Source organism: Gossypium arboreum, chromosome 10 (genome assembly GCF_025698485.1).
Source record: "Gossypium arboreum isolate Shixiya-1 chromosome 10, ASM2569848v2, whole genome shotgun sequence".
NCBI classification, from domain to species: domain Eukaryota; kingdom Viridiplantae; phylum Streptophyta; class Magnoliopsida; order Malvales; family Malvaceae; genus Gossypium; species Gossypium arboreum.
This window is the reverse complement of record NC_069079.1, coordinates 106,528,138-106,541,940: the sequence shown is the minus strand read 5'-3', so window position 1 is coordinate 106,541,940 and position 13,803 is coordinate 106,528,138. Positions and strand designations below refer to the sequence as shown.

Here is a 13,803-nt window from a genome sequence, read left to right as displayed (position 1 = left end):
TGTCACACACGGTTGAGACACACGCTCATGTCTCTGCCCGTGTGGAAAAAAATAGGCTATTTGCAAAGCCAATTTGCCACCCTTAATGGTCATCCCTACAAGTCCAAAATCAAAACACAATTGCACCATAATTTCAACCAAAACACTTCCAAAACAAGCATCACTCATACTTCAATATCATTAATCATTTCCATAATTCCAACTCAAACATACTAATTCCATGTAGCTAATTCATACCATGAACACATGATTCATATCACATTTATAAACATTTCAACCATAAAACTAACTTACCAAAAAGACCATTTCAACCACAAAACTAACTTACCAAAAAGACCATTTCTCACTAGGCCATATATATACATCAAATTTATCATTTTTGCATCACACATCATATACCAAAATCAAACCATAAGTCCAACCATATTCAAGCCATATCTCATGGTATGATGTACCTATTTCAAAACATACCACATTAATCCTAGCCTATACATGCCATACTTTGATATATACATTTTCAAAAGATACTAAAATAATATTTGATAGTATGGTGATGATCCTTGACGATCCCCGAGCTTCCAGTAGCTTTGATATCTATAACACAATGCAAACATACACAAAGTAAGCTTTCAAAAGCTTAGTAAGCCGTATACAAATAAACTTATCATTTTAAGCATATAAGCATCATAAAATACATATACTCCATAGCCAAATACTATTACAAACCACATAGTTCATATACATTTCACATATTACCAATTCATTTGCACATATAATATATTTTCTCATACTTATATCACATATCATCACTTGCACATATACTTACTTCTCATTAACAAATGTTGAACACATCTCCAAGTACCTGAATCGGTTATTCATTCATTCAATCATGTATTTCTCAGAATGCCTGTTGAAAAGTACGAAATTAAATAGGATACACGGATAGCTCGAAAAGCTCGTACAATGCCAATGTCCCAGATGTGGTCTTACATGTAATCAAATATCGATACCACTGTCCCAGACAGGATCTTACAGGAAATCAAATACGATTCCGATGTCCCAGACATGGTTTTACACGTAAATCTCAAATCGATGCCAACGTCCCAAACGTGGTCTTACACGAAATCAAATATCAGAATCCTATGTCATGACATATGTATCCTAACTATTCCTATGGTTCGTATGGGGCTTTTCGGACGTCGTCGCATTATCAGAACTTTCTCAAATTTCACATATTTAGCTTTCATATCCATTCACCACAATTCAAACAACATATAAGCAATAATAATTCAATTTGACACATTTATTTGTATATCGACTTACCTCGTACGGAAATGAACAGAAACGAAAGGCTATTCAACTACTTTCGACTTTCTCTAATCTAATTCCGTTTTATTTTGTTCTTGATCTATACACATTCAAAATTTAACTCCTTATTCACGAAGTCATTCAGTTCAATCTAAAAATATATAATTAGGGAATTTTATAAATTAGCCCTCATATTTTCACATTTTGACATTTTAGTCCCTAATTAACAAAATCACAAAATACACAAAATTTCCTTATACACAGACGTGGTCGAGTATTCATATAGTTCATATAACCCCATATATTTCATTTATTTCACATTTTAGTCCCTTAAAATCTCATTTTCACAATTTAGCCCATAATAATCAAATTCATCAAAAATCCCAATATAAAACATATTTATCTATCATCAAGCTTCCATATTTCATCAATTAACATTACAAAGCTCACAATCAACAATGGTGTAACTAAAAATCATCATCAAATTCTGAAATTGAGGCATGGGCTTAGTAGAACACAAAGCAACAATTACAAAAACGGAGAAATTATCAAAAACGAATCAAAAACCATACCTTAATTACCAATTTCCTTAATCGAACCCTAGGAACTCTTTTTTTTTTCTTTCAATTTTCGGTAACAAAAATGAACATTTTATTCAATTTCATGTTTTCTTCTATTTAATACACATTAATAAACCATTTACCATTTTAACCCCAATATAAACATTTAAAATGCACTAACCCTTGGCATACATGTCCATTCATAAATTCAATGGTCTAATATCAACATAAGGACCTCATAATTAATAAGCCATGTCAATTCGGCACTTATTCGTGTATCACACAACTTTTGTATTTTCTGCGATTTTAGTCCTTTTATCAAATTGAGCACGCAAACAATCAAATTTTCATACAAAACTTTCACACATGCTTAACCACATACTGTAAATACGGAAAATAATATTAAAATATTTTTATGACTCAAATTTGTGGTCTCAAAACTATTGTTTCAACTAAGGTCTAAATCGAGATGTTACAGTTTCCGCCTATTTGGCCAAAAATACGAGGGGCACGCATAAATCTCCACCTTGACTCATATTTACTATACCTTTTTCTCCAGGCCCTATCACAGGTCAAACTCGATCTTTGTAAAATGTCAACCAAGCCCAAACTGTTCTCGAACTTAGAAACCAAAAAACTTCTACTCTTCAAATCAATTTTGTATAATGCAACAAGGGGCAATGATACATGAAGAGGTGTGTGTTTCACAATAAGAGAGAAAACATAGAGGAAATTAACTCCCTCTACTTGATTGCTACCCTTTTGAGACCAACTTTGCTTTAAACACTCTGCTTTTTCTGAAATTGTTATGATCTGAAATCTGTAATTCCATTGAACTTCTTGATATTGAAATTTGTTGTCGCCATCCTTGAAAGAGTCAATTGCGAAACTTGAACCAAGCTCTGATACCAATTTATTAAGGATCAACCTGTATAAACAACAAAATAGAAAAAGTAGAGAAGATTGAACATGTAACACCCCAAACCCGGCTTACACATTATGGCTGAATCCTGCAGTGTCACATGGAATAGAATTTGAAATCGAATCTATCAAGTTAAAATCATTTCTGTTAATTAGCTTTTATTTATCTTTCGTCTCAAAATTGTTTTCTCATTAATTTGATTCGTTTAAAAATATATTTTGTAGCTGAAGCTTTTAAACCGTGATTATTTAAAGAAAATCGTTCGCGTTTAGAAAAAAATTGTATTTAATTAAATCGAGTTTTCATTGTGTTTTGCAATTTTAAAGTCTATGTAAACAGTTAAAATCTAAAGTAACGGCAAATAATCCAAAGTCCAAATTACATAAAAATACCCCAAAAATAATAGGAATTAAAAACCATAAATGGAATTAAAACCGTTCACTCGATATGTGCTCACCGGTGAGTCCTCCACCGTACCGATCCGGCTAAGTTTAGGGATTACTTTTACAGATAAAACAGAAAAGGGTGAGTTTACGTAAACTCAATATATAATCCCCATAGTAGACATGCATACAGTCAAACAACAGTTATCAGTCAAATGCAGTCTAAACATAAAGCCCATTACAGATTCAGATGCAGTTTAGGCCTAACCATTCAGATACAATTTTAGATATAATTTAGGCCTTAGCCTATCTCAGATACAATATGCAAACAACAACAGCAATCAGTATCCTACCCACCAGCCTCTACACAGCACCTGCGACCATCCCTACACACTATGTGGGGTTTCAAACACCCACCCAACCCTACACACCAAGTCGTACTGAATACGACACTTATCAGTAATATTGCAACTGAGCTGCCAGATAATAGACATAAAAGCCTTTCAGTACACTTCCTCCAATAATCAATCATCCCACCCCAATGCCGATGCAATTAAACATGCTTAATGTAGACAGACAGAAACACGTGCTCACATGTTAAAATTTCAATTATTAGTAATACATACGGATCAATAAACATGCATACATCTAACATGCTCATTACATACATTTTATATTCAAGTTACACAATTTAGGGTCTAAGTAGTGCTTACCGACCCTATAGTAGGTTCACAGTCAACTTGGGCAACTCGCACAACCCTAGGAAACACTTTAGCTAAATAGGCCCACACACTCATTTGGTTTGCTCGTGTGGGCCCACATGTCTAGATTAGCCTTGCCCGTGTGGATCGCACGGTTTGACCCAGATATCACACGCCCATGTGGCGTGTCCATGTGGCCCACATGGCCATACCCCAGCCATCACACTACTGTGTCTTGCGCATAACTTGGCCTTCATTGATCACACGACCACGGCCTACCACACAGGTGACCATATGGCCGTGTGGCGCCAACAGTAGCCTTTTTCGGCTTTTGTCGAAAGCTCAATTTTTGCGTCTTGGGTACACACTTGGTATTGTTTCGCAATGAAAATACTCTCGAACCTCCAGAAACCTAAAAATCGACAATCCAACCTCCACAATCAGTTACGATAATATGAAACTCAAACGAAACCTATCCAAGACAGAAATTTAGAACAACATTTACACACTTACCGTCAATGTGCAGAGATTACTAAAACAAACTAGAATGCTGTAACGGATTCCACCATTTCTCGGTCTTTTCCTACACAACACAACCACCAAGATAAATTCCCAAACCACCACATCAACCCCCATTCAAGAGAACGAATGCTAAAAGAGCAAACTATAGACATACCAAGATGAAATATGCACCACCACAATTTTTGAGCCCTAACAAATAAAACGAACAATTGTTTGAACAGAAAAGGAGGAAAGTGAAACAGGAAGTGACAGGCAGAATAGAGAAAAACGTCAGAAAGGATAGCAAAATTTTGGGAAAGAAAACTAAAAATAAATTAATAATCAAAAGAGACAAATAAAATCAAACCCCCACTTGATCACAATCCCTTATTTTTCTCCCTCTAGCCCCACTACTCATAACTCCCTCAAAATTTAAGTTCCACTGAAACTCTTCCAGATGACAGAGTAAAATTTAATACCTACGCGTGTGCAAGAATTCAAACTTAGGACCCTCAGCAAACTGACGCTCAACTTAACCACCAGGCCAGCAGGCCCATTCTGATATTAATTACAGGCAACTATATATAAGCCTACTGAACAAAGATAGGGCTTAATTCAAAAAATTACAGAAATTTTTGAAGCTAAATCTTGAAATTGGGAGCTCACACACACACCCAGAACACTTAACCACTGAAGCAGATAGACAATTGTGTCACATTTGTACAAAAACCGAATTAAGAATTTTGAGGCGTTACTGAACATAACTATTTTACATGAAAAACTCTTTCGAAAAAGATAAAAATCACGAGTAAATAAAACTTCATTAAAATGAAAAATAATCTGAACGAGTATAAGATAGAGATAACCCTAAAACAAACAAACCCTAGACCTCGAGAAAAAGCTCTCTGACTAAAACATGAAAGTCCCTTAAAGCTCTTTCAAAACTGTCTTAATATTCTCTTAATTTTAATGTGATGAAGATATCAATTCTAGGGTTACAAAGGCCCTTTTATAGGTTGAAATTTGTGTGAATATATAACTAAAATATCCTTAGAATAATTACAGTTTAACTAGCAAAAGTGATAAACTATAATTTATACATATTTTATCCTATGCTTAGCACATTTATGGATGATTTCTCCTTAGATTTAGTGAATTTGATGCTCTTAATCCTTTAATTTCATGTTTTATACTTAGGTGAGCATAGGAGAGTACAAAGAGCGAGAAATGGGCTGAAAATAAAGAATATGGACCCACATAGGAAATCAACACGGCCTGGACTTCCTCACACGGGCGTGTCACACGGGCGTGTCCATTTGGCAGGATCGAAGCACAACTTACACGGGTAGAATACACGCCTGTTCCTATTCAACAGCCTTGACCACGGGCTGAAGTAATCACACATGGGCGTGTCCTTGTCGAGCCCAAGTATAGCCCTATTCAGAAAAGGCCACTTTTGAGGGCTTTTAGGCATTCTAAAGCCTATTTAAACACTAGAGGAGGCACTTAGAACAGACACATGGAGTAGGAGGCAAGGAATTACTCAATAGAAGCCGATTGATCCATTTTAGAAGCCAGATTCATCGTTAAAGCTAAAGATCTCCCTTCAATTTCCATTCAGGTGTTTTGGGTTTTCTTTATGTTTTGTTATCTTTTTTCTTGTGAGATGTTTTCTTTCATAAGTATGAACTAAACCCCCTAAATACCTAAGGGGAATGAAACCTAAGACAAATCTTGTTATTATCATCTGAATTGTATGATAAATATTTGACTTGTTCTTAATTATGTGTTCTTAATTCTTGTTTTAATATTCCAAGATATTGATTTAAGTTAATACTCTTATTCAGAGGAGGAATAGACCCTGTCTAAGAGTGAATTTGTCGTAATTAAGCAGAGTTGATTGCACACCTAGAGATAGGGTGATAAGATTTTACCGGATTAGGGTGAAACCTAATAAGGGAATCCATAGATCGAGTTAATGCAACACTAGGACGTTAATTAGAAAGAGATTTCAATTAATCAACCTAGGGTTAGACGTTATTAGTCTCGAGAGAGATAATAATATAACTTAGGAATTTCTACAGGTCAAGTCAAATGAATAAATCGTCTGATTCAGAGTCAAATAACAAATGAAGTCTAGGTGGATTTTTCCTTGGGTATTGTCTTTATCAATCAAATTTTCCCAAAAGCTTTTCCTCAATTTCTCTCTGTGCACTCTTAGTTTAGTTAATTATTTTTAATAAACAAATCCCTTAATTTTTAGGCTAGATAATAAAAAGAAAGTAATTACTAGTACTATTGGTTCCTTTGGGTTTAACAATTCAGTCTTGCTAAAGCTATACTACTATTCGATAGGTACACTTGCCTTCATCATGATAATAGTTAGTTTCAAGAACAATTAATTATAAATTTTTAAAACCTATCGCGAATATCACGTATCAAGTTTTTGGCGCCGTTGTCGGGGAACTAGGATATTAGGAACACTCGATTTTTATTACTTTAGCGATTCTACTTTATTTGCAATTTAAATTTTTATTTTCTTTTCTAATTTTTCTTTTATTTGTTCATGGCAGGTTTTTGTAGTGTATGACTAGAAGAAACCCGTCGAGACCATTACTGTTTGATAGTGAGTTTAGTTTGCAGAAGCCGAAGAGAAATAAGGCAAAGCTTACGATACACAGAGGAAAAGCAAGAGGGCGATACTTCAACCACAATCGAGAAGATGGCTGAAAACCAAAAAAATCCGCTACCTCCTACGATTGTTGTTAATCAGAATCCTGCTCTGCGCACTATGTATGATTATGCTAAACCTTCTTTAACAGGAACTAAATTGAGCATATTTAGACCTGCTGTAGCTGCAAATACTTTTGAACTGAAACCTAGCACAATTCAAATGATACAGTAATTTGTTCAGTTTGATGGTTTGCAGGACGAAGATCCCAACTCTCACTTGGCAAACTTTTTGGAACTATGTGATACATTCAAAATTAATGGCATTTCTGATGACGCCATTTGCCTTCGATTATTCCCTTTTTCATTGAGAAACAAAGCTAAACTGTGGTTGAATTCGTTACCCCGATGGTCAATCACTACTTGGAAACAAATGACCGAAAAGTTTTTATTACAATATTTTTCGCCAGCTAAAACGTCTAAATTACGTAATGATGTCTCTTCTTTTGTGTAGATGGATTTAGAAACACTCTACGATGCATGGGAGAGATACAAGGACCTCTTTAGAAGATGCCCTCACCATGGGTTACCACTTTGGCTACAGGTTCAAACATTTCACAATGGCCTGAATCATTCGACTCGACAAATGGTTGACGCAGCCGCTGGTGGGACTATCAATAATAAGACACCTGAAGATGCTTATGAATTTATAGAAGAGACGTCACTGAATAATTATTAGTGGCAGGTCATGAAGACAAAGCCAACAAAAGTAGTCAACGTTTATAACGTCGATTCGGTCACCATGCTCTCTAATCAGGTAGAACTCTTAAATAAGAAAATTGATGGTTTTCTTAGTTCATCATAGATTTACCCAGTAATGCAGTGCGAATGTAACACCCCGAACCCGAGACCGTCACCGGAGTCGAACACGAGGTTTTAACAGACTTCAAACCACTTATTGAGAATTTCCCAGACAAGCTGCCAATCTGTGTACTAGTCGCTTCAAAAATCATATCTTGAGTTTTACAACTCGAAAATCAGTTTCGTAATTTTTCCATGAAACTAGACTCATATGTCCATCTACAGACTTTTTTCTAGAATTTTTGGTCGAGCCAATTAGTACAGTTTATTAGTTAAAGTCTCCCCTGTTGCAGGGATCGACTACACTGACCTTTGTGCGTTACGAATTGGATATCGCCCTGTACAGGGCTTCAATACTGATGCCGTTTGTTTCTATAGAAACTAGACTCAGAGAGGAATCTACAAATATATGGCATGACTCCTAATTATCTCTGGTTAATTTAAAATGAGTTTCCAAAGTCGGAACAGGGGATCCAGAAACCGTTCTGGCCCTGTTTCACGAGAACTTTAATATCTCTTAAAATACAGCTTATATGGTCGTTTTGTTTCATCCATATGAAAATAGACCCATCAAGCTTCGAGTACGTAATTTTTTTAGCTATTAATTCCACTTCTACTATTTTTAGTGATTTTTCGATCTCATATCACTGCTGCTGTCCGCAACAGTTACTGCGATGAACTATGCCAATTTCATGAATCCTTCCTTAGCCTTACTACTCATCCATCATACGTGACACAAATTATGGCCACCTTATCAAAATTAAGGTTTCTAAGACTCGTGGCTATAGATTCTAGCATCCCACTCAAACGACCACATAGGCCATTTTCACATGGCTTAAAGTTTACAACCCAAAATTTAACAAAACAAAATAGCTCATACATGCCAAATGTTCTCCTAAGTCGACTAAGAAGACAATACCAAAGATTGCTCACGGTGTGATGACTTCGTTGTGATTCTGAACACCCAAAGGAGACGAGCCCAAGGAACCTAAAATGGGTGACAAGAAAACACCGAGTGAGTTTATAACTCGAGAAGTCATAAGCATTCCACAACCATCCATTAATACAATTATCATAAAATGAAATAATGAAACAAGGCCAAATGTTCCACCATACCGAACTATACCATAGTTCCTTAGATCTTCGGATCAATCTCATACCAAGTCATACATTTACATTTCATATCTGTTCAATAGGATATTTGAAGCAATTTCCATACATCATTTCATTTCATAACAATCATGCAATCAAATGAACTTTCATCTATTCCAGGATACCTTATTTACGGAATGCAATTGAAATCATCACATAGATTTAAATCTTACCAACTCCACCCGAGCATGAACATAGCATCTATTAGCCATGAACTCAAGGTACTTACTCTTTCCGCTGTCCATACTCATCTCGATAAAGTCACGCCTCCATATAAATGTTCAATCGGAGATATGTGTAGAGTTCGCACACATAGTGCTTAATACTCAATCACGCACACTTAGTGCCATATGATTCAAGCCCGCACACATAGTGCCATATAGTCCAAACTCGCACACTTAGTGCCGTACATTACAAGCTCGCACACTCGGTGCCAATCTAAATCACCGTACACATCTATTTCTCGCACACTTAGTGCGAAGCAAACTTCCTACACATTTCACTATCTCTTTTACGTTCAACATTATCATCTTTTCATACACATACATTTGTATATATTTCATCTCATTAAACACAATTGCATAGATATTACAATCATTTAAGCAATATCAAATATATGCTTAATGACTTACCTGTGTTGGGTAAAATAGTCCAAGTCGGCTACTCGATGACCTTCGCCTTTCCCTTGCTTGATTCTCCTTCTTTAACTCCTTGAGCTTAATCAATAAATCAACTAGTTTAACCATCTCGCTAAACATTCATAATTCAATTACACATGCATATGTATGTTTGTATATTCGCAACCATCCTCACTTATTACCCATTTAGTCAACAATCTAAGCCAAGATAAGGCTTCAATATGGTTGCCTCTAACCGAATACATGCTCACCAATTTCCCTTCATGTGGCCGAATATGCATGTCCATGTTGAGGCCATTTATGCACTTATTACCACACAAAAACAGCATACATTTTACTAACTAATACCTTTCCATATTGTAACTCAATACACATCTATCATTTCCTTCATAACCAAAACATCATCATAAGTAAGTATATACCTTAAGATAGTATATACGTCATACCAATACATCATGCTCAAACATATATACATATATGTATGCTAGAGCCGAATCTCAAGTTGATTGTAACTAAACATGAACATGATTTGAAACACAAATCTTACTCTCCATGCAAAGAGCATAAATCACACTTGGGGATACACCATGGCGAATACATCACAACACCATAATTTTGGTCATGATTACACAAAGAACTTAGTATATCATTCAAAAATGCTCAAAGAAAATCTAAGAGTCCTCAATCCACCATCACATGTATCATCATCAAGCTTCATATTTAACATGCAATGGCATTAACTCAAAATCCACCTTGGCCAAATACCATCCCCATGATATAACAAAGATTTGAACCATGGGCTAATAAGAACATCAAGTTAACAACCAAAAACATGCATGAATCTCATGGCACAACATCAAACATACCTTAATCTTGATGCAAATATAGCCAAACCTCTTCCTAATCCTCTTCCAACCCAAGCATGAAGCAAAATTCCTCCCTTCCCTCTAGTATTTTCGGTGAGAGAGAATGAAATGGATGAGCAAAATTTTTTCTTTTCTTTTCTTCCATGTACGGCAATGGGGGGTTTCACTCACACACACATTTTTTTTTCTTTACTACCCATGCTTATTTGTTTATTGTTTCCCCCTAATGCACCAACAAAACATGTTTCATGACATGTTTAGCCCATACTCCTTGTCATGGCCGGCCATCACTTGTAAAAAGGGGGTATTTGACATGCAAGGCCATTGTTTTGCATGCATGCTTTAATTAGTCATCATACATTTCCCCATCATACTTTCAAAGTTTTCTACTAGGTCCTTTCTAGTGAAATTCACATTTATAACTCTAAATTAAAGCATCAAAATGTCACACATGAGTTAACACATATTATAGGCATCAAAATAAATATCAAATTTTTTTATGCCTCGATTTTGTGGTCCCGAAAGCACATTCCGACTAGGGTCGTTTTAAAGGTCATCACAACTCTCCCCACTTAAGAAATTTTCGTCCCGAAAATCTTACCGGTAAATAGGTTTGGGTATCTCTCCTTCATAGAGTTATCGGGTTCCCAAGTAGCTTCTTCCATCCGTGTTTGAGCCATAACACTTTTACTAACGGAACCCTTTTGTTTCGCAACTCCTTCACTTCACGAGCTAGGATACGAATCGGTTCTTCTTCATAACTCATATCGACTTGAATTTTAACCTCGATGGACTAATTACGTGCGACGGATCGACCTATAGCGTCGAAGCATCGAAACATGAAAGACGTCGTGAATCTTTTCAAGTTCGGGGGCAAAATCAAACGATACATAATGGACCGACTCGTTCGGATATCTCATATGGCCCGATGAGCCTCGGGCTCAATTTGCCTTCTGGCCAAATCGAGTATCTTTTTCCAAGGCAAAACTTTAAGAAACACTTTATCTCCCACTTCATACTCAATGTCTTTTCGTTTGAGATCCGCGTCGACTTACTTGACGATCGGAGGCTATCTTGATTTTCACGGATTACTTTTACTTTACATTCAGCATCTTTAATCAAATCCACTCCAAAAATTTTGTTCTCACCGAGCTCGGTCCAAAACAATGGTGTACGGCATTTACGCTCGTACAAGGCCTCGTAAGGCGCCATCTTAATACTTGATTGAAAACTATTGTTGTAAGCGAATTCAATCAAAGGTAAGTACCGTTCCCATGAACCACTGAACTCGAGGATGCAACATCTCAACATATCCTCAAGTATCCGAATTATCCGCTCGGATTGACCATCGGTTTGGGGTGAAAGGCGGTCTTTGAAATGCAACTTGGTACCTAAAGCTTCTTGCAATCTCTTCCAAAATCGCGAGGTGAACCTCGGATCTCTATCCGACACCACAGAAATCGGTACCCCGTGTAATCTCACAATCTGAGAAACATACAATTCAGCTAGTTTATCTAATGAAAAATCCGTACGCACGGGGATAAAGTGAGCCGACTTAGTCAGTCTATCAACAACAACCCAAATCGCATCCTTCTTGCTCGCTGACAATGGCAGTCCGGACACAAAGTCCATTGTGACTCGATCCCATTTCCACTCGGGTATCGTAATCGGCTGAAGTAATCCTGAAGGCACTTAATGTTCCGCTTTCACTTGTTGACATATTAAACATCTCGAAATAAAGTCGGAGATGTCTCGTTTCATACCATGCCACCAAAACCGTCGTTTCAAATCGTTGTACATCTTCGTACTCCCCGGGTGGATTGCCATTCGGCTACAATGGGCTTCGTTCAGAATCATTGAAATAAGTTCCGAATTCTTTGGAACACACAGACGACTTCTGAACCTCAAACAATCGTCATCACCAATATGAAACTCCGATTCCTTGTTCGAAACACACTCAGCCCGTTTTACAACCAACTCATCATCAACTTTCTGAGCTTCACGAATTTGATGAGTCAACAATGGTTTGGCCTTTAATTCAGCTACTAACACATTGTCGAGTAGAATAGACAAGTGTACATTCATTGCTCGTAAAAACAAGCGGTGATTTCCGCTTAAGGCGTCCGCAACCACATTAGCCTTTCCGGGTGATAATCAATGACAAGCTCGTAATCTTTTAACAACTCGAGCCAACATCTTTGTCGCAGATTTAAGTCTCTTTGAGTCATCAAATATTTGAGACTTTTGTGATCCGAATACACATGGCACTTCCAACCAAATAAGTAATGTCGCCATATCTTTAAGGCGAATACGATGGCAGCCAATTCGAGATCATGGGTGGGATAATTTTTCTCATGTGGCTTTAATTGTCTCGACGCGTAAGCCACAACTCGACCTTCTTGCATTAATCACGCCCTAACCCAAGTAGGAGGCGTCACTATAAATGACAAACTCTTTGCGATTCGGTTTGCACTAAAGCTGGAGCTTCCGTTAAATGAGTTTTCAATTGAACGAAACTTTTCGACACTTTTCCGTCCATTCAAACTTGACATCCTTCGAAGCAGTTTCGTCATGGGTGTGGCTATCATCGAGAATCCTTTTACCAACCGTCGGTAGTAATGTAAGCAAGTCCCAAAAAGCTCGAACCTCGATAATATTTCTCGGAGGCTTCCAGTTAAGTATAGTTGAAATTTTACTCGGTAGACTCGAATACCGATCTGAGATACCACATGACCCAAGAAGCTAACCTCTCTTAACCGAACTCACACTTGCTTGAACTTAGCATATAACCGCTTATCCGTAAAATTTGCAACACTAATCTCAGGTGCTCCGCATGTTCGGGCTCATCTCTTGAATAGACCAAGATGTCGTCAATGAACACCACTACGAACTGGTCCAAATATGATCTGAAGATCCGATTCATCAAATCCATAAATACCGCAGGGGCATTAGTGAGCCCAAACGGCATCACTAAGAATTCGTAGTGACCATATCTCGTTCTGAAGGCAGTTTTGGGTATATTCGAATCTCGGATTCGCAACTCATAATAGCCCGATCTCAAATCTATTTTTTGAAAACACTGAGGCTCCCTTCAGTTGATCGAACAAATCATCGATACGCGGTAACGGATATTTGTTCTTTATTGTCACTTTATTAAGTTGACGATAGTAGATGCACAACCTCATGATTCCGTCCTTCTTTTTCACAAACAACACTGGTGCACCCCAAGGTGAAAAATCGG

General features: G+C 37.0%; 1 non-coding gene across 1 annotated transcript; it reads right to left on the bottom strand.

Annotated features, from left to right (window-relative positions):
- Positions 1-7,526: 7,526 nt before the first annotated feature.
- On the bottom strand, positions 7,527-7,633 carry LOC128283316 (small nucleolar RNA R71). Its single transcript, XR_008273658.1, has one exon. It is a non-coding gene; the product is annotated as a small nucleolar RNA R71 (small nucleolar RNA).
- Positions 7,634-13,803: the final 6,170 nt, after the last annotated feature.